The sequence below is a fragment of the Rhinatrema bivittatum genome, chromosome 1, assembly GCF_901001135.1.
Source record: "Rhinatrema bivittatum chromosome 1, aRhiBiv1.1, whole genome shotgun sequence".
In the NCBI taxonomy this organism is placed as follows: Eukaryota; Metazoa; Chordata; class Amphibia; order Gymnophiona; family Rhinatrematidae; genus Rhinatrema; species Rhinatrema bivittatum.
In genome coordinates, this window is record NC_042615.1 from 553476750 (window position 1) to 553498905 (window position 22156).

General features: G+C 44.0%; 1 long non-coding RNA gene across 1 annotated transcript in view; it reads right to left on the reverse strand.

The window, feature by feature from the left end:
• The window catches only part of LOC115081540, a 162990-nt gene that overhangs the window by 104919 nt on the left and 35915 nt on the right, over positions 1-22156 (reverse strand). The window contains exon 3 of the long non-coding RNA XR_003853822.1: positions 20712-20811. This is a non-coding gene — a long non-coding RNA (uncharacterized LOC115081540). The remainder of the gene's footprint in view (positions 1-20711; positions 20812-22156) is intronic.

A 22156-nucleotide genomic window follows, 5' to 3' on the forward strand; every position in this document is an offset into this window, starting at 1 on the left:
CCAGAGGCTGCCTTCTTCCTTCAGGCACGGCAGGGCCGTGCCGGTGTTCTAGAGTGGCAGGAGCCGCTGACGTCATCTGTTTCGCGGGATCCCTCCTCGTCGTTCCTGGTCTCTTTACTTCATATTCCTGATGTGTTCTGATGTTCCGTTGTTCCTGACATCCTGATGTGTCCTGATGTCTTCACGTCCTGAAGTTCTTTGTCCTTGTTCCTAAGGCTCTGTCATCCCATCCCTGCATAGTCCGCGACCAGCTTGGCTGGGTTGGTAGGGTGCACAGTGGCCCAGTGGCCCGCAACCACCCCCGCTGGGGTGTGTAGGGTGCTGGCTGGATTCCTCCATCCCACGGGGACGAAGATCCTCTCCGTCTGTCATGTCCTGATGTCTTCTCGTTCTGGGTTGAAACCTAGTGGCCATCTTCAGCTCAACCTCAGGATTCCCTCTGTTGCATCTTCCACGCTGGGTCGGAGGTCTCGTCCTCCATCTATTGACCTGTCAGGTGCATCAATCATGCTGGGTCCCAAGGCTCCTTCCAGGACATTGCTGCTTGGAGTTTGGCCGGATTCCTTCATCCTCCTGTCCAGATGTCCATCTGCTGTTCCCGGATTCCTTCTGGGGCAGTTGTCTGTCCTGGCTCATGGCTGCGAGCAGCAAGAGGCCCTATGCTCTCCTGGAGTCCCTGACTTTTATTCTCATCTGATTTTAACCTGTCTTCATCTGTTCCGCTGTCTTCAACATCCACATTCAAGTCCTCATCCTCGTCTGCCTCATGCTGGCCTGCCGCCTCTGCTGTTACCCAGCTGCAGGTCCGAAATGGCTTGGAGTGGTCGGAGGACTACTCAGAGGCCAACTTGCGTGGTTGGTCTCACTGAGGCGTGCAGGTCGGCAGGGGCTCGGTCTACGCTCCACTCCCAGATGAGGCTACATCTCACTGCAAGGGCACACACTCCTCGTCCCGCAATGGGGAGCGCCCCATAGCGCGCTCCCTTCCATCACATTGCAACAAAGGGACATTGGGGGCAGTCTTTGTGGTTGGGGAGGCCAACCAAACTCCACCCCTAGCTCCACCTCCACTGCCAATTTCTTATTTTGTTTACAGTTAATGTCATGCTTTCTTTTGTTTTCTTTGCATAAATCATAGATTAGAATTATTCATTCCCAAAACTACCAATAAAATATTTGATGCTAGAAAACTGCTAAGGTCTTCTTTCTGCCTCTGAGTAGGGATGGCCTTCCCCTGAGATAAAATTGGATGGGTTAGGGCCTGGGTGGCCCACTCCCTTCTGACACCTATCCATTGTTGCCAGCTCCTACTTAAAGAAAGTCACTAGATTCACTGTAAAGTCTAGAAAGTAGCTAAAATCATGTTGTTGCACAGTGGTGTTGGCATAGTTGGTTGAGCCTAAATTTGGTGAGGGAAAAGGGGTAACTCACACTCGCATACACTGTCTTGCTGTCACAGAAACTGACACATGCTCACATACTCTCAGTGACACACACACAGTCACACACTTTCCTACTCTGACGCACACACACAATATATGCTTCTATTGCTGCTCATGTGCTTACTCAGCAAGTGTCCCCTCCTCTGGACTGACTAACTAAGGGCACTACAGCATCATCATGTAAAGTTCCTGCCCCTGTTGCCAGCCCTTACCCAGCCTGCAACAGCCTTTACACTTCCTCCTCACTCTTCAGGTAATCACTGTCTCCATTTGCTCAGTCAATGGGGCCCACTCTACTGCCCTTCTCTGAGATCAGTCCAGCCAGCTCACACAGAGGCCTAACAAGGTAGAGATCTTCCCCTGCCTCCCAGGAGCACAAGAATAACAAAAAATTACTGATGATAAAAAAAAAACATAGCCTTTGCCTTGTCTTATGATCTTCTGCTGCTGCAGTAAGTCTGTCATAAGGTGCTTTTTTTTTTTTTTTTGGCTGACTGGGATTGGTCCTCCTTCCAGCAGAGAGCACTTGTCTGAGACTGAAACAGCAGAGCCTGTTCTGAAAGGGAGGGGCAGGACCAGGAAGTGCAGCAATCTAGCCAGAGGTCTCTATCTCTCTCTTGCATTCTCCTGCAGAACTCTAGCCAGAGGCGGCCACACTCTCTTGTACTTTTCAGCTTCCAGATGTCTGGTAAGTAGGGAGCCCAATGGAAATTTAGGAGAAGGGAGCTGTCATTGCCGGTGATGGCCTGAATTTTAGGGGGGGGGGGCATAGTTGCTGTAGCCTCCCCTTTCCACTGCCTACAAGGGAGATGGGGACATGGTATATGGGGGGTGGAAGAATATGAAAGGGAAAAAACATTGGAAGAGAAGCCAAGGGTTTAGAAAATAACTTCAGTATGAAGAAAAAAAAAAAAAAAGAGTAAAAGCTTTGGATTAAGGATGCCAAAACCCATTAGCTGTGTGTTAGAAGATCAAGAACTGTCAAATGTCAAGTGGGAAAGAGATCTAGGAGTAATCATCCCAGATGACCTCAAGGTAGCCAGTCAATATGATAAAGCAAGTGGGGAAACCTAGCAGTATGCTTGGTTATATAAATGGAAGTATTATTAGCAGGGAAAAGGAGGTAATATTGTCTCTCCTTGAGCTCACCAATTACTGTCAATTATGTATCTGGGAGCTGGCCATGGAGCTGGATGAAGGAATAGCAAGACATGAAGCCTTGACAAAGCAGTACTGCTTACAAATTTGAAAAAAAAAAAAAAAAAAATTGCCCTGTGCACTATTTTCGAAACAATGTGACATACAAGTTGTTAAATTGCTTGCACTTTTTTTTAAAATAGATTTTTGCAATTTTTCTGGAGCAGATATTTAAATGAGATTGAACCCTAGTCAAGAAAGCTAAGCAATCTTGGCTTTATATACACTTGTTAAAAAATGAAATTTACCTACTAGGCAAGGAAGAGGGAAATTGTTCATTTGCCATAGATAGCAACTCTGAAGAAGCAAGATTAGTGTAAGCACATAGTCTCTAGCGGATTTTTTCTTTTTGCGGGGGGATGGACAACCTCCCCCACTAAATGACAATGTAAAACAAAAATAATTTTGATTAAATCTGAAATCATGCCTTCATTTTTTTTTCCATGCTCCACAAAATAAATGAAATCTTCTACATCTAACATGTAACTACAAAGTCCAGAATCAAAGACAAGATCAAACAAGGGAACAACGCATCTTTCTGTCAGACATGAAGGGTTGCAGCAGCTCATTTTCACCCCACCCCATCACAATTTTGATAGATATATATATATATTTTTTTTTTTTTTTTTGCTGTGGGCTTGGGAGACAGAACCCAAGAAGTTGAGGAACCAGAAACAACTCAAAACCTAAGTTCTTAACGCCTCTTACACCAATGACATAGCACAGCAGAATCCCAGTGAGGCAGCAGGCCTTGTCCTTTTTTTTTTTTTAATTTAAATATCTTTGTTGCAAATTTTCTGCAATGGGGGGGATTGATCTGTAGCACAAAGTCTGAATTTCCTCCAAGTGCAAACAATCATGGGCCCAAAACCAGTTTGCAATGTTGTACAAGTTTAGGTGCAACTCAATGCAGCACCTTTAAAACCTGGCCTTTGGCATCCGAAACCTATTGGAAAAAAAGTACACAGCTCCCAGCATGCACGGTAGGCTGACTTTTTCAAGACAGCTTTTGTCCAGGTCTGCACTTGGGTAAGGCCACACCAGTGGGGTTGCATTAAATAGGTTATTAAATAACGTGAACGTACACCAGAAGAGGGGACGGAAAACCTTTTCGGAAATATTTTCTGGGCTTTTCCACTGGAGTCTTCTCCCCCCCAGGCTTTTCCAAGAGGCGAGTGGCTACATCAGAGCTACATTCAAAATACACTATTTAGAATAGATGCCACGGGATAGCATTAACCTTCAATGTTTATGTACTTTGTTCTTTGGTTGAGACTAATATTTATACTGTGTATGAAACAAAGGAAACAGTCATCTGTTATTTGCTTGAGCTCTGCTCCGCCTTATCTTGTAGCCTAACATCAGCCTGACAAAAAAAAGTGTTCATTTATATATTAATAAATACATAACCTTCCCTTCTGCTGAATCCAGATCAAGGGCTTTCATCACTGCCATACCATACAAACTGCAGCAGAACAGTATTTTTGAACTGCAACTGAAGAATTCGGGACACTTTTTTTTTTTTTTTTTTTTTAAAGAAAATAGAATGAGTCAAGGTTTGCAATAGCTTAAAAGCCCTCAAAAACCACACGAGTATTTTTCATAGACCGTCAAACAAGATTCACAAATAAAAAAAACCCAAAAAGAGAGGGTGTGTGTGTGTGTGTGTGTGTGTGTGTGTGTGGTGGGGGGTGCGATGGATGTTTGTTGGAACTTTGTTAAAATTAAGACTTGGCTGTCATGCTGTGGAGCTGAAGTCATAGCACAAGGGGTGGGAGGAACCACCGACAGCACAATCCAAGGGAAAATATGCAAACTGATAGAGCATAAAGATGCTTTGTTTGAGAACAGTGAATATATTTCCAGCAGCTATCAGGGAGGGGAAAAATGCAGGATACAAGGGAATGTAATTAAATAACAAAACTAAACTAGAAGAGAATCATTATGAAGCAGACAAGGACACTTTGTTTTTAAGTGCACACAATGAATCTTAAAGACCTTCATTCTGGAGGGGAATAAAAGTATCAGGCAGGAATGACACATTTGATGGATGGGTGGGCTCTGGAAAACCACATTATCCATTACTGGGTTGTTGGGTTTTTGTTTTTTTTTTCTTTCCCTTGTTTGGCTACAATCCAGCATTTTTTTTTTCTTTTTATGTGAACAAGCCACATGCTGGCACAGTTCAGATTGCAGGAAGCGACTGGTTGTTGGTAAAGGATACTGTTTCATTGATGTCCTTATCTCATTCCTCTCCCTCTGCTTTCTGATAGAGAACCAGATAGGACAAGCAGTGTTTTCAGTTGGTACAAAAAAATAAATAGATTGAAGGTATGTCACAAACCCACCCAGTATTTTGCTCTCAGCCTGTTAGTCTGACTCCAGCGCTAGTTGTACTTTTCCACTGGTTTGGTACTCAGTTTGTCGTCACCCTTCTGACCTTGATTTTAGTTTTAACACAGATTTTGTTTTTTGTTTCATGTTCCCTTCCTTTTAAATGTGTTAAGAAGCACACGGTTCGGTCAGCAGAAAGAGTAGCTGTGACTTTAAAAATGTCAAACAAGAATGGCTGATATAAGAGGTCCCAGAGGTCACCCCAAATGCAACCTTCAAGGGCTCAGAAGATTCCCCCCTTCCCCGTAAACAAGAGGGCAGTGCCTTGATTTTCCTCTCTTTAGTTTAGTTACATTTATTTTATCCAGGTTTCCGCTCCCAGCAGCATGAAAATCTCATTTACACTTGGTAGTTGTGCCAAATCAGCAGCCATTTCTGCAGGCAAACTCTGGCATGGGTCCAGAGCTCACTCACTTTCACCAGCTTCAACCCTCACTCACATACATACAAGTACGGTGCACAAGAACATGCTTTATTTTCTGAAGCAGCTATAATTCATCAGGCTATAACCCTTATTGTGGATGCTAAAGCTTTGACTTCGGACCCTGGAATTACACCCAGCAGCAAGTTATTTGCAGCATCTTGCATAGCTAAAGCTCCTGGCCTCATTACTAAACAGCATGGAAGGGCTCTGCTCCTCGCCCTGCTGTGCGAGGAGGAGAGCAGCAGCCTGCAATGTAGGCCTTCTGTGACCCAAGGGCCTGGAACAAGCACTATGTATTAGCAGCTCACCCCGAGAAATGGAAGGTGTATTTTCAGCAGTTATGTGCTGGATCTGGTTTTGGATCACGTATAAAACCCTTCAAAATGCCTTCCCATGTACTTTGTAACAGTACTAGAGCAGAGGGGGCAGCATGGCCTGCCTCCTCCCTCAGCTGGAAAGGGATTGAAAGAACATCATTCACTGCTTTGGGGCCGAGGCAGTAAAAAGCGCAGAAAGCGGGCGCTGCTTTCCTAATGTGCGCTTGGCGCCCACAAGGGGAGGCGCCCTGCAATACCCAAATTAGGGGGTCGTGCTAGCAAGGAGGCGCTAGGGTCGCTTGCGCGACCTTAACGCTTCTTTGCTGATGCGACCCGATGCCGGTAAACTTGGCGATGGTTTTCATAACCGGCCGTCTGCCAGTAATGAAAATGGCCGAGTTTACCAGCTTCAGTCTTCCTAACTCGGCAGTCTGCCGAGGTTTTGTTTTGGTTTTTTTTTTAGTTAAGAAGTACAGAAAAGCAGTTTCTTCTGCTTTTCTGTACTTCTTTTACCTGTGCTCAGCTGTTAACACCTGCTCCCGGCAGGCGTTAATATCTGAGAGCAAAATGTGCGTCTGATACGCACACTTTTTTTTTTTTTTTTTAATGCGGAGTGAATGAGTAATAGCGCTCATTCACATGCATTTGCATGTGATGAGCGCTATTGCATTCACTCCGCGTCCGACGTGGGTTAAATAGGCGCTAATCCCCCTATTGCATTAGGGGGTGGATTAGCGCCTATGTAACCTGCGGAGTGCGAGTCGGCTGAGCGCACTCTATTGCACTGGCCCCTTTGTTTGTTGCTGCTCACAGGACGGATGTACCTAACATCAGTACGGGGACTGGATTTTAAGTAAAGGCTCACCCCATTTTGTACAAAGCCTGTTATGCCTAGCTATGTGGGTACTTTGACTTAGCTGGCATATTAAATTTGAGAAGGGGATGGTAACTCTTAAACAGCCTCACGGGCATACTCGCACAAATGCCGGCTCGCACCAATGGATGCAACATTTTGTAACCTATGCGCATATATGCATGCATGGTATAAAATAGGCTGTACACAAGTACGAGTGCACAATTTTATACAGAGGTGCGCATGTGTGTAAAAGTGCCGCCTCTACTGTGCAAATGGGGGAATTTTAGTAGACACGCACGCTAACCCAATTACCAGTTTCCCCAGTTCGCTCAGGTAAGGGATATGGACTTCCTAACCCCCCTAATTAAACTAGCCTACCTGTTAGCTCCAACTCTTAAAACTCTGCTAACCTCTTTGGTTCTTTTTTGTTTCAGGACATACACACCATCCACAGAAGTAGTAAAGTTACCCGGTAGGGGACCCCGGCACGTGCTTGTGCAGATTTCATTGAGAAATCTAGGAACGCGCATGCCCTGCCCATGCCACTTTCTGGAAAAAAAGCTATTGTGCGCATACCAAGAAATACTGTGCGCAATATTGTGCGCATACCAAGAAAGTTGACTACTGCAACGCACTTCTACTCGGGTCTCCCTACCTCTTCTACTAAACCTCTACAGATGCTGCAAAACGCAGCGGCCAGGATTCGTACAAACACACGTCGTAAGGAACACATCACACCAGTCCTAAAAATCCTACACTGGCTACCCATCCACTATAGAATACTCTTCAAGACTCTCACTATTATTCACAAATCGGTCTACCAGCAATCCTCACTCCAACTCTCCATCCCTCTTGAACTTCACACCTCCATAAGGCTGATCAGATCCGCATACAAAGGTTCTCTCCAGGCTCCCCCAAGCAAGTCCTTGGTCCACAACTCCATTCATAAACGAGCACTTTCGACAGCGGGCCCGCTCCATTGGAATTCTCTTCCCCCAGATATATGCCAGGAACAATGCCATCTATCCTTCAGAAAGAAACTGAAAACTTGGCTGTTCGCCCAAGCTTACAGTTGAAGGAGCCTCTCTCAACCAACCTTGACTCTCTCTCCTACCTACCCATTCCCTATTCCCCCCCCCCCCCTGCTCCTGTCCCTGCCCCGCCCTCAACCCCCCCCCCCCCCCCCCCCGGTTACCTCCTCCGTTCTTCCTTCCTCAGGAAATATTATGCTGCCTAAGATAAATCTCTAGCCGAATTCAGCAACCTTGTGTTATCCTTTATATGTCTCACTACTTAAATGTTTTCGCTGACTATTTCAGTACTCTCCAGTTGTATTAGTTTGAAATCTTTCCTTTCTTCCTAATTCCATGTTTATGCTCCCTGTTTAATGTAACTTTACCTTCTTTTTTTTTTGTGTAAATCATTTTTATTAAGATTTCCGAGAGGGTCACACAACATTCAGCGGGAGGCAAATGTACATAACCAGGGAGAACAGACTCCCACAAGGTATAACAAATAACAAACAGCCATAGTAACCAGAGGCCCATATCAAACAAAGCACTGAACATAGAAAGTACAATATATGAAGTACAATATATGACGGACTGCCTCTCACATTGGAGCTAAACTCCCCCACGTAGAGAAGCAAAATGTCACCATTTGTATAACTGTGATGAAACCTTCTCTCAATTTTTCTTCCATCCCCCAGATAACTCATTGAGCCCCTCCCCCCTTTTTTTCCCTCCCACCCACCCCCCCCCCCCCTTTTCCTACTGGTACTGAACTAAAGGGAAATGGAAATGGAAATGAAAATGAAAAACGCCTCAGGTATGTAAATGAGGTATAGACATGAACAGCGTACAGGCATCAAAACATATAGTTCTCCAAGGTAAACTGTAGGTAGGCTGCTGCCGCCCCCGTCAGGCATCCTGAGGCCTCCACTCCGCCACTCCTCCCAGCAAGTCCCGAAGGCAACGTCCACTCAGCAAGGCAAAAAAAAATTTTCGCCCTCGGGAAGCCACAAAATATAGGCAGCCCAAAGTTGCTTCGTAGCTGTAAATTTTGAAACAGAAAACTGCCGGGCAGTCAGCAACTCCATATGCATAAGCCACGACATCTTCTTCTTCCACACTGGTACATACTGAGGTCTAGGTTCAGTCCACTGCGCCAGAATCGCTGTTTTTGCAATCAGAATAAATTTCCCTATTAATTTCGCTTGACATTTTGGTAATGCACCGCCTGGGTTTTCAGGTAGGCCGATCAGCCACTTCTCTGGATCCATGGGTGGCGTCCAGCCCCACAGCTGGACAATTAGGCGCCCAATGAAATTCCAGAGCTTTGTCACCTCTGGGCAAGTTCAAAAACCATGATAGAAGTGAGGGAAAGGGTCTTCACAGCGTATGCACCGACTGCTGGAGACTACCCCCATATGGAATGCTTGGGTTTGAGAATAATAGGCTTGGTGCAGAAATCTGTACAGTTTTTCCCACAAGGGCACATTTTCTACGGTATTCGGAATGTTCAGAAAGCTGGCTCTCAGGGCCTCCACTGAAGTGGCAGTCGGAAGTATTAAGTTCCATTTTGCGACAACCGACACCAAGCCTTGATTTTTAATGAGATCCTTCAGAGCAGCATAGTATTGGGAACAAGCAGTCCTCTTACCGTCATCACCAGCCAGCAATTTGCCCAAGCTTGCAGACTGAGACAGACTGGCGTGAAGTCGGCTTTCAGTTTGTAAGAAATGTCTCAGTTGCAGGTAGCCGTAGAAACCTTCCTGAGGAAGCTGATAACGATCTTGCAACTCCTGGAAACTGAGAAGTTGGAACGTTTCAGAGTCTGCCTTCATGACTTGCCGCAGAGAACAGAGGCCCAGAGTTGCCCAGGTTTTAAAGAGATGTTGAGTCATACCCGGCACAAAGCGGGGGTAGCCGCGTATGGGTAGGTGAGCCGTGAAACGAACATCTAGCTGGAAATGGTTACACAGCCAATGCCACTGTAGCCGTAAGGGTTTGATAATCACACTCTGTGCAATATAGACCGGCAGCTCACGACGGTCCAGATGTAGTACGGCCCCTGGAGCATAGGGGGCCAACCAGTCTTTGTATAAATCCATCGGAGAGTGGAAGTCCGTTTCTAGAATCCAATCCCGAATATGTTGAAGCAAACTCGCCTGGTTATAGCTTTCCAAATCCGGGCACTGTAGACCCCCTTCCTGCCGGGGCGTCATGAGGGTGTTTAGAGAAATACGCGCTCGCTTGCCATTCCATAAGAAACGTCTGATGCTCCTACGTATTTCCAGGACATCCTTCTTTTTTAGCCACACAGGGAGCATACGGAAGAGATATAACCATTTGGAAATTTCCATCATTTTCAATAGCAGTATTTTCCCCGATAGCGTAAGAGGCATTCCACGCCAACTGTCCAAGCGGCTAAGCAATTTCTGTTTCAAAGGACCAATGTTTAAATCATACAAGTGCTGTGGCTTGGCCGGTATATAGACCCCCAGGTACTTAAGAGCAGTTTGGACCCACCTCAGAGGGAAACAGCCCGGCCAGGAGACACGCAAGGTTCCCAACACATCCAAAGCCTCAGATTTTTCAATGTTAATCTTAAGCCCAGCAAATTGCCCAAAGGCAGATTGAATCTGTAATACTTTTGGGAGCGCTTCCACTGGGTTGGTTAAAAAAACCAGCATGTCATCTGCAAAGGCAGCGACTTTAAATTGACACTGCTTATAAATGAGCCCTCTAATATCTGAAGTTTCAGCAATTTTTCGTAATAAAGGGTCTAAAATCAATATATACAGAATAGGTGACAATGGACAGCCCTGGCGTACTCCCCTCTGAAGTGGGATTGCTTGAGAAGTTACATCATTAGCTCGGATATACGACACAGGAGATTTGTATAGAATAGAGATGGCATCAATAAACGGGGCCGGGAACCCAAAACGGTGCAAGACCGAGAACATATAGTCCCAGGATACACGATCAAAGGCCTTTTCTGAATCGAATCCTATGGCTAGGGCTTCGATATGGGAAGTATGAGCCATTTCTATTGCAGAAATGAGCCTTAGGACATGAGCTCCCGCGTTTCTACCATTTACGAACCCCGCTTGATAGGGAGATATAATTTTCTGCAATATGGAAGACATACGCCCTGCAAGGATCCTGGCATACAGCTTGAGGTCACAGTTTAAGAGAGAGATTGGGCGGTAGGAGGCCGCCTGACAAGGGTCTTTCCCCGGCTTGGGCAACACTACAATATGTGCATCTGTGAAATGCGCAGGGAAACTTTGTTGCTCCCGAGCACTATTAAAAAAAGCCGTCAAGGGGCCCAGTAAACACGGATTCAAGATCTTATAGTATTCGGCCGTAAGGCCATCCGGCCCTGGGGATTTGTGCGGTTTACTAGTGTGTATGACTCCCCTAAGTTCCCCCTCCGTGATGGGCCTACTGAGGAGAACCTGCTGATCCGAGGACACCTGAGGTAAAGTTAACCCCTTGAAAAAATCAGCCTCTTCTAGCCGCCCCCCAGGCCTGTCCTCTGTATAGAGGCCCTCATAGAACTGGCGCAGGATTAACCTTCTTTTTGTTGTTAATTGGTTTCCCCCGAGTTCCATTGTAAACTGGTACGATAAGACATCGTCTTGAGCATCGGTATATTAAAAGAAGTTAAATAAAATAAATAAATAAATAAATACACGCATACTCGCACACTTTTTAAAATCCGCATGATGCACGCCAGTCCAACTTCTGTGCAAAGCTTCCAGCTTTGACGCACATAGGGCGTTTAAAATTCACCTTTAAAAGTTTTCTATTCACCAAATTTGCAAAAATATATATGTGTGGAGAGAGAGAGACAGAGACAAACAAAAACAGACAAAGAAATATCTATATTAATAGTTCCCCCTCAATACAAAATTATACCAATTCAAACAAAGGAACTTCCATATATCAGCGACAGAGTGTGTTTCCATGCATATCAGCAACAAGATGTACTTCTATGCACAACAATCTTTTCTATTTAGTTGAAGAATTGTATTGCCATTCATAAAATGAATTTTGTAGAAGCAAAGAACCTTCCTTTTGTACACACACACACACACACATATTTATTGATTTATTTATTTATTTATTTATTTAAATAAATCCAAGGGCAAGAAACATTCCATGGGAAGCAAGATGAAGAAATGGGAGAGATGGATCACAACAAATGGACTTGGCTCTGGTGGACAAGGTAAGATCCTGGAGTCTAGTTGTTTCAAAGTATAGAGCCACTGGGGAGCTGTAGATTTCCCCAATCATTTACAAAGAGAAATGCGTATTATTATTTGTGCTCTGTTTGGAGACTAATATTTAAAAGGCACAGTTTAAGGTAAGGAAGACTAGCTTTATATCATCTCAACAATTAACATTTGTTCCCTTTTTCTTTTTGGGTCTTGCTTCTTCCCACATCATTTTTATCCATCACGTGATTCACATTTATAATCAGTCATCCAGACAATAGAAAGAAGACAGATGAAAAGAGAGGGTTTCTTAAAAAAAAGGTCTTTATTTATTGAGATGCCACAGATCTGCTATGTGGATGTCCGATGCACGTCTGTACACACTACTTACACTATCACACTTTAGTTCTTAAAGAGCGAGAACTTGAAGGCAATAACCAGAAAAGTTAAGCAATCTAGAAGCAAGTGGTTTTAGTGCTTTTTAAATACAGAAATAGGTGAAGCATGACAGAAGTAAGCAGGTAGTTTGATTCAGAGATGGAAGGTGACAGAGCATGAAGAACAAGATCTGAAGAAGTCGTTTGTTAGGCTCACTATAACTTAACTATTTCATCTACACTTTTCATCCCACTGCTACCTCTGTACCTTAATTTCTTGATCCCATGCTGGGAAGCTTACAACTAAGAAAAAAAAAACAAAACAGAAAAACGGGGCGGGCTGGGGAACAAAACAGCGATGTAGCTGTGGATCAAATTCCATCTTAAGGTGGCGATTACTGCTGCAATTTTTTTATTTTTTTTATTTTTTTTTTTTTACAGTAGCACTAAGAATATTGCTAGAAAATGAATTTCACAGTAGGGCCTTAGCTAGAAATTAAAAGTGCCTGGGCACAGGATTTTTTTTTTTTTTTTTGTAGTGAAGATGGATTTATAAAGGTGGTCTTGCCTCAAAAACACTATCTAGATGAATTGCTCTTACGGATTTTAAATTTTCTAATCTTTTCACTACCACTGAGCTTAGGAACTTACATAACATGCCCCTCAAGTGAAGTGAGAAATCACCCAGTCTAAGCAGGAGAGACTGCAAATCAACCTGAAGGAATTCATGTGAATGCAGTAGCGGGCTCAGGGAGTCCACTGAATGCAAAGGGGCTAAGAGAGGAGTAAGCAAAAAGGTAGAGACTGTGCAAGCTGAGCGCCCGTTGCTTTGTGAGCAGTGTATATGGCAGAACACCCAAGGGTCCTAAAAGAAAGAAAATCCAAAATATTTTCTTTGGCAGCAGGTCTTCTTGTGGTCACATTGCAGTGTTTAATGCAGCAATATATACATTCATTTAGATTTTATGAAAGATATAGCATTATACCAACTGCATACTATTCAGTTATTGATTGTCCAACTTGTGGGATTGCTGTGTATGGACACATTTTGTTTGATATTACATTTTTGGTCAAGATTCCAAAATAGTAGCTGGAGTACTTGAACTCTTCTCCAGATTCACTCCTCTGTACTTCAACTGGTAGGTAAGAAATTGTCTCTCATCCTGTATAGTTGCTGGGCACTATGGTAGTTCAGAGTTTAAAGTTTTAGAGCAGGCTTGTCAAGTGGCACCTGCCAGTTGGATTGTCAGAATATATATATGAGGTATTTCCATGCACTGCAGGATCATTGTGGATATCTTGAAGAGCTGACCAATTTGCAGAACTCAAGGACTGGAATTACCGATCCCAGTCTCAAACCAGGGGGGTGGACCAAACTATAGATCATTACCACCTTTTTCCTAAGCTCCATTACCTCTGGCTTGCAGATGCCCAACATCATCGATGGCATTTCAAGCCTTTGAGAACCTCAAGCTGGCAAAAAAAAAAAAGAGAGGCAATCCAGTGGGAGAAAAAAAGGGGAGCCAGCCTCCATCACAGAAGGGGAAGCCAGGGTTACTGAAGGGAAAGAAGGGAAGGCTGGAGCTTGGATTTCTCACTGAGAGCACTAGGCCTGTATCTAGGGTGGCAAAATCTTGAGGGGGGGAAAAAGAGTAGGCTGGCTGAAGATTTGCTGCCTTCCAGCTGTGCTGAATCTTACTCAGAGAAGAAACCTCTGCTTCCTGATCCATCCTCTCCCTTACTAGCAGGCCGATACAGTGGAGCTCCGGTGGAGCGCACTTGTTCACCCGCGATTGGACGTGTGTTTGACGCACCAGCTTTACCCCTTATTCAGTAAAGGGTAATAGCGCGTCAAAAACGTGCGTCCAACCCCCCCCCTCCCCTCCCCAAACTAACAGCGCCCGCAACATGCAAATGCATGTTGATGGCCCTATTAGTTATTCCCACACAATTCAGAAAGTAAAATGTGCTGCCAAGCCGCACATTTTACTTTCAGAAATTAGCGCCTACCCAAAGGTAGGCGTTAATTTCTGCCAGCACCAGGAAAGTGCACAGAAAAGCAGTAAAACCTGCTTTTCTGTACACCCTCTGACTTAATATCATGGCGATATTAAGTCGGAGGTCCCAAAGGATAAAAATAATCAAAAATTTAAAAAAAAAAAATTAAAAATCGGCCCACGGATCGCAGGTTGAAAACCGGATGCTCAATTTTGCCTGCGTCCGGTTTCCAAACCCGTGGCTGTCAGCGGGTTTGAGAACAGATGTCGGCAAAATTGAGCTTCGGCTGTTAAACCCGCTGACAGCCGCCACTCCGGTCCAAAAAGAGGCGCTAGGGATGCACTAATGTCCCTTGCGCCTCTTTTTACCGTGGGCCCTAATTTGAATATTTTTATTTACTGTATCGCACGCACAGGACACTGACCTGTGCGCTTGCCCGCTCTCCCGTGTTTCTTTCTGTTTCGGCCTGTAGGATAGAAAGGTGTGATTCTTGTAGCAGACAGAGCAAAGGGAGATCATTTTGTGGAGGTGAGGAGGGGTAAGTGGGGATCTTTGGGATGTGCAGAGAAAGGCCGGTGGATAAGAGGAGGTTAGTGCAAGATGTATCTGTGTGTGAAAGGCGTTGTGCAAGGTTTGTGTGTGCGTGACAGATTGGGTGGGAAGTTAGAGAGGGAGCAGGACTGAAGCAGGGTAGGGACATCTACCACCCTCCTGGAGAATTCAGATCCTCTTTCCCTTGATCTTGGATTCTGTCCCCCCGATCCTAGAACTTCCCTCCCTTTCAACCTGTTTCCCCCCCGATCCTGGAACCCACTCCCTAACCTCTTTACTCCCTCTTTCCCTCTTCCTCAATATCAGATTCTTGCTCTAGCCCATCTCCCATCCCCCCATAGCCCAGTCCTCTCACCCTCTTCTTCCCCTATCCCCAGTCCTCTCACCTCGGCCCTTTTCTTGTCACCCCATTCCTGGTCCTCTCACCCTTTCCTTCTCCTCGCCCTCATCTCAGAGATCTTCTCCTCTACTGAGGGATGGAGAAAGGAAAAAAAGGAGATGCCACAGATTCTACTCTTGGGCTGCCGCAGAAAACTGTGAGGCTGTTCCTTAGACTTTCTACCCCATGTTGTTTGACCTCACAAGGTGGGAGGGAGGGGGAGGGCTTAAGGGGCAACAGCAGCAACGGTACCTAGGGGTGGCAAAACCCTAAATCCGGCACCGACTTGGAGGCAAGGGGGGAGGGGGTGCCGTGGTGCCTGGCTGGAGTCAGAGTGCTACGTGTCTGTTGGGCAGCAAGGGGACCACCACCACCTCCTCCCCAGTCCTGGTGCAGATGAGAGCCACAAAATGTGGTCTCACAAAGTTTTTCTAGCCCTGTTTTAGACTATCTCCAGTGCCATAGTGAAGGAAAAGCGCAGAGTTTTTGGTAGAAGGCCGGGGCCCATTTGTTCGTGGAAGCAACATGCATTTATGCTTGTCCATTAAACTTTAATGGACTGCTATAGCAACTGCATGGTCACATTATCCTATATAAAAGTCTACCTCAAGGCTAAGATAACCTATAATTACTTTATATAGAATCTATTAGGTTTAATTAAGACTAGCATCTTATGGAGGGTACAGATTTGCAACTTTTCTATTGCAAGCTTTAGTCAGAGTCTTTAGACTTTTTATTTTTTGGGCACATTTTGATTTGGCACTATTTTGGGGTTGGAGTCATTTTTTTTTCTAATTTTTCCTGGTACAGCAACAACCATAATGATAATCAAAATGGCTACCTGGACAAAATTACACAGGCTATAGCCATAAAGCAACTGTAGAAAGAGCCAACAGGAGCAGATCAGTATGCTGCAGGGGTAGAAGGTCGTATTAGATACACTCAAATATACTTATGACTAGTAAGACAATAATAGTTCCTTCAGTTGTAGCATACTCTGAAGTCTTCATCCATTCACAGTGGTCATAAGAGATCTTAGAGTCTGTCACCCAAACTTATTGAATAAAATGCCCCAGTGCTTACATGAGTAACATAAGTAAAAGAAAACATGTTTTCAAATGTTTAAAAGGCTGCTTGTCAATGTCCCTCACCCATTTAGGTCTGTGGCCATACAGCAAAAAAGTAGGCATAGGGTACCACACTGACAGATGACTGTCATCAAGTTGAGGAAGAAGTGAACAGTTTTCCATGGAAGTTTTATTAATGGATTTGACAGACTTTGTTTGTCAGGGGGAGGAAAGTGACTCTGCTGAAAAGTCACAGGCCAAATCTTGATAATAGGGGTGGGAGGAGTTATTTTTTTGGCCTGAACATTTCCTTCTGTTTCTTACGCTTGCAGTTCAATCAGAAATAGCCTCTTTTAGGCAACAATGCCATAAGACTTCATTTACAATTTGCCAAGTTATTTACCCTATTTTTAATAATCTTCATTATCCAAGCCATTGTAGTGCCAGTCCTGGACTGGGAGCCATAGAACTATTCCCTCACAAATTCAGTAGACATGCAATCCAGTTCCAGCCAGTAGGTGTCACCATAGAGCAATGAGCAAGGATCTGTATGCAGTCCCAACTGGCCAGCAGGCAGATACAGTACAGTGTGCTCCGGAGCGCACTGTTAACCGGCATTTGGACGCGCGTTTGACGCGCTAGCTTTACCCCTTATTCAGTAATAGTGCTTCCAAAACGCGCGTCCAACCCCCCCCCCCCCCCCCCCCCGAACCTAATAGCGCCCGCTACATGCAAATGCATGTTTATGGCCCTATTAGGTATTCCTGCGCGATTCAGTAAGTAAAATGTGCAGCCAAGTCGCACATTCTACTTTCAGAAATTAGCGCCTACCTTAATTTCTCCGGGCACCGGGAAAGTGCACAGAAAAGCAGTAAAAACTGCTTTTCTGTGCACCCTCCAACTTAATATGGCGATATTAAGTCGGAGGTCCCGAAAGTTTAACACAGTAAAAAAAATTAAAAATTTGAAATAGGCCCGCGGCTCGCGGGCTGAAAACTGCTCCTGTCCGAAAAGAGGCACTAGGGACGCGCTAGTGTCCCTAGTGCCTCTTTTTACCGCCGGGCCTAATTTAAATAATTTTTTTTACTGTATCGCACGCTCTCCCGCTTTTTTTTTTTTTTACTGTATTGGCCCGCAAGAGAGCAAAGGCTGTGCCCAGGAATTAAATCTGGGTCTTTTGCATTGTCGATGAGCTATCACGCTGGCATGGGCATTCTTTCACTATTACTACTAGTTAACATTTCTATAGTGCCACTTGATATATGTAGAGATATGTCTTCAATTTGGTCTTTTAAGGGCTAACATTCCAATTTCTTTTTTGTTATTATTTAAATAGGAGTGGAATGGGGCAGTGGTGGGATTAAGATATATAGTTATGGACAAAATGTAATAATTAAAAAAAAAAAAAAAAAGGATTTAACCCACACATATCTCAGATTTTATAGGTAAAACCTGAAGCTGCTACTACAATTTGCTGACACAGGGTTCATGTGTATGAAGGAGACTCCCAAGCATGCATAACCTGGGTATACTGGTAGTGATGTGTTGAAGTGCACAGAGAGGGAGTAAAGATTTTTGCTGCTTTTAGAACGCCATTGAAGTCGTCTCATCAGAAACCTCTCTCTAGTCCTATGACCAAACTGGGTAAAGGATCAGCCTGTGGAGGAGAGGGAATGGTCTCTCTCTTCCCCAATTTTCATCTTTGTATTTATTAATCGCCCATATCCTGGGCGATATACATAGACACAATCACATCATTTACATAAAATCGATAGTCATAGTACTAGACAAAATACAGCACAAAATAAAACCTTCTTTAGACTTAGTAAAAAGTTTTTCTGAACAACCATGTTTTTACCAGAGACTTTAAGGACGTAGCATGGTCTGCCATCTGTAATGCTTCTGGAAACAAATTCCAGGTCACTGGGGCACTCTCTGGTGGTATTTAGCCTGGCGTGAAGCAGTGAGAGCATGGCCAGGAGCCCTCGTTGTGCTGAACGAAGCTGTCGGGTCAGGCAGTATAGCCGTAATAGGGCATTACTACACGGTGATGCATCAGAAGAGATAAGATTGAACATGATGGTTGTTGTCTTGTATTTAATTCACTCCGCTCATTCTTATTCACTCTCATAAGAGCCTACTGGCTCAGGAGTTGCACCTCTTATCATGGCTGCACTGGCTAAAGCTCCTGCTTGCCCATGTCAGCTGCTAAGCCTCCTGGCCTGGCTGAGCAGTAGTTTCCTGTTGGAACCCACCCCTTTAAATATCACAGGGGCCTCATGGCCTGTGGTGGTTCTAATGATCCTGGCCCACAAACATCCATGTTTTAAGGGGGAAAACTCCAACAGGACAGGATGCTACTTACATAGCTTTGCCTCCCACCCCAGCCCCCTCTACTGCCTATTCAGCTCCAGAAATATGCACCTTTTTATGTGTCTCTGGAAACCCCTAAACCTAAACAGATTCTTACTACCTCAAGCTGTTTTAAGCCGAGAGGAAAGCAAACTGATTAGAAAAGTTTATTTACTCTTTTAGAAAACTAGGAACACTAACTGCAACAAGCCTTCTTCTTTCACTTCATCACAATTTTTTTTTGTTTTAAAAACCCTTCCTTTTATTTATTTATTTTAACATTTTTATATACCGATAACAGTTTGCACATCGTACCGGTTTACATAAAACAGAATAGAGGTGCCAGAGAATGGGCGTATCCTTTACATAGAACATAAAACTGTAAGGAAAACTGTATCAAATTATACTAAATTACAATGTTGATGAAAGTAGAGAATTCAATTTAGGAGTTAACAATAACTAGCGAGAATAGATAAAAATAACTGGATAGTTAGAGTATATGTACGGGCTATTTATAAAATATCTAGTGTACATATTATAAAGCGACTCTCAAAAATACATGCCCTTATGTCGATAGGTTAAAAATGGCTACTTTTTCCTCCCAAAGAGGGCAATGCTGCTTCTCTTGCAAGGGATCCCAGCCTCAACTGTGAAAAGTTTTGACCTGACATAATACTTTCCTTGTGCAGCATACAAATCTGCTATCTTCACCTAAGCATGCTTTCGCATTAATTGATCAATGAACGTCTGCTCTCTCAGACCTCATAACAGATACAAGTGCATTCTACATACTTTCTATATGTCGGCAAACATATCAATCTGTCATCTACTCGGCCACACAGGCATAGGGGTCTCTTCTCGGGAATAGCTGCAGATGGACCATACGCAAACAGCACCATTATGCAGCTCTATTCCATTATTTAAGATGACTCGCACACAAAATCCCCCAGTGCTGCCTATGTATCTTTATCTCACAAAGATAAGACGCTCATAGCTTAATCAACCATGCGGCAGGCAGCAGTGGAGCCCTTACCTCCGTCCTGCAGAACTACTGCTTATAGGGCTTCTCTCACTCCTCTGGGTTTTGGCCTTCGTCCAGCAGCCAAAGCAGGAGCCCCGTTGCATAGGTGAATGAAGAGACAACATAACCTAACAGGTTCTTACCCCCTTCATTACAGAACATACCCTTTAGCACGATACTAAAGAAAGGTAAACTGGCAAGACAGTGGGGGGAGTAATCCATGCATGAAATTATAACTGAGAAAGTAACAAAGATTGATACAATCCATAATTACAGTCCAAGCACAATTATAAACCCTGAAATACGGTGCCATAGCAAAATATGAAAGAGGTTTGTACTGCGCTGATCACATGTACAATAACCAACTAATGAAACCTCCACTCCCGACATAAGCATCAAGAATCCACCAAAAACTGACACTCTTGTTCTCGATGCATGCATTGAGAACGCAATCCTGGAGGGCTAAAATACAGTCTAGTTTTTGGAACATCTGCCGTGTATATGAAATGCACAGTGGCAGCAGTTCATGCAAATCTCTCATGTATAGTATACTCACTAGGCATATTCTGAAAATCAGATTGTTTGCAGCCCTCCCAGATTGCAGCTCAACACCCTGATCTAGAACTATGCAGTGCAACTAAAGACAAGTAGCATTAACATGTTTAACATTTTATTTATTTTAGACAAGAGATTGGCAACCTCCAACACACCAGCTTTCTGCTGGCACATCATCTCTCAGATCAGCACAGTCAACCTGTGAGTTTTGAAAATGATTGTGGTGCTGGCATTTTTTCATCAAGTGGCATGATGGGTATATGTGGGTGGATGAGTGGCCACAGGAAGCTGGACCCTGGATGGATCTCATCAGGGTGTGGAGGAGGGGGGAAGCCTTCTGTGATAGCATTTCACTGGGGGTGGGGGGTGGGGGGAAGAGAAGGAATACCCTTTTTCTGGCACTTTGCATAAAAGGAATGCAGACCTGAGGGTTAGACTGACACTAGGTCATACAGAGCAGCCATGCTATCACAGGAGCATTCAGACTGTCAGCACGTTTACACACAGTGTCATGCAAGCACTTAAGTATACTTGACGAGATGAAAAGCATGCTCACAGTTATCCCTTAGTTAGGGGTACCGGTAGTAATCAGGGCACCCTGTCTTCAAGGATCCAGTACTCTGGCCTCTCCTCTGCACAAAGAAGCAGGTTGTTGCCTCTCCACCAAGAAAAGATGTAAAAAACACAGAAAACACATGCAAAAAGTTATTACATATTTAATCTAGGCTGTCAACAAGTAACATAGTATGATGGCAGAAAAAGACCCAAGTGGGCCATCCAGTCTGTCCAGCAAGTTTCCTATGATAGCAACTGCCGCTACATGTAGACTGACCCCATATTTCTGTTAAGGGTAGAAACTGCCGCTTCGTGCAGGTTACTCCCAAGCCTTATATATCAACAAAGCAACATTTTTACTGAGTGAGGAGCAGTCTTGAAAATTCAGACAATGGTGCTTGACGTGCTTTGCTTTTGGACTTGGCCATAGAAGCAGTCTTGTTCTTTTTTCCCTTATGTCTACGTATCAGTACCATGGACCATAAAAGTCAGGGCCTGGGTTGGTTATCCTCTGAATCCAAGTAATCCTACTGTAATTATACACCTATGAGCAAACAGAACCCTATCACTACGTATGCACCCTCCACTTATTACAGAAGCTTGCATCAAAAAACAAAAAAGAGAAAACACACTTATGGGAGATGCAGGATCACCTTCTAGGGTACCTTTCCTCAGGGTCTCAGTACTCATCCCAGCATACCCATAAAACGGGTATGCTGGGATGAGTAATACCCATATAATGAGTAATACCCATGAGTAATACCCATATAATGAGTATTCTGGGATGAGTAATACCCATATAATGAGTAATACCCATATAATGGGTATGCTGGGATGAGTACTGAGATCCTGAGGAAAGGTACCCTTGAAGGTGATCCTGCATCTCCCATAATAGACACCTAAAATAAAAAAAATAAATAGTCACCAGATGGCGTGATGCAGCAGTCTCTGGCCTTTTAATTAAAATACACATCTTATGGCAAAGCTGTGAATTTCAGCTTTCTTCAGTTAATCTTTTATGATTTTGGTTTCCTGAGCCCTCATTTAGGGTCAATTCAATCACTCAGCCTTGGAATTCAGAAAAGTTTATGACTGAAATATATTCTTTAAATTTGGCTTCTGAAAAGCAATCCTACCCTATTAGAAAAGCCAAAATAAAGCCCCTTTAGGAGGGCTTTATGACCAAACCATCTACTTTCAAGCACATAACACATTAACAAGCTTTGTTATAACATGAATGGATCTCAATCCCTGTGCAGACAGGTAAAACGGCTCTGCTTATTGCTACTGAAATCTGGACCACAGCATGAGCTTAGATTAAAAGGGAGGCAAGAAGTCCAAAATTCCTACATCTCATTTACGTATCTACTTCAGCACTTTGAATCCCCTGCTTCCTAGGGAAAAAAAATTGGGGAAAAAGAATTTTAAAGAAAAGGCCAAATAATA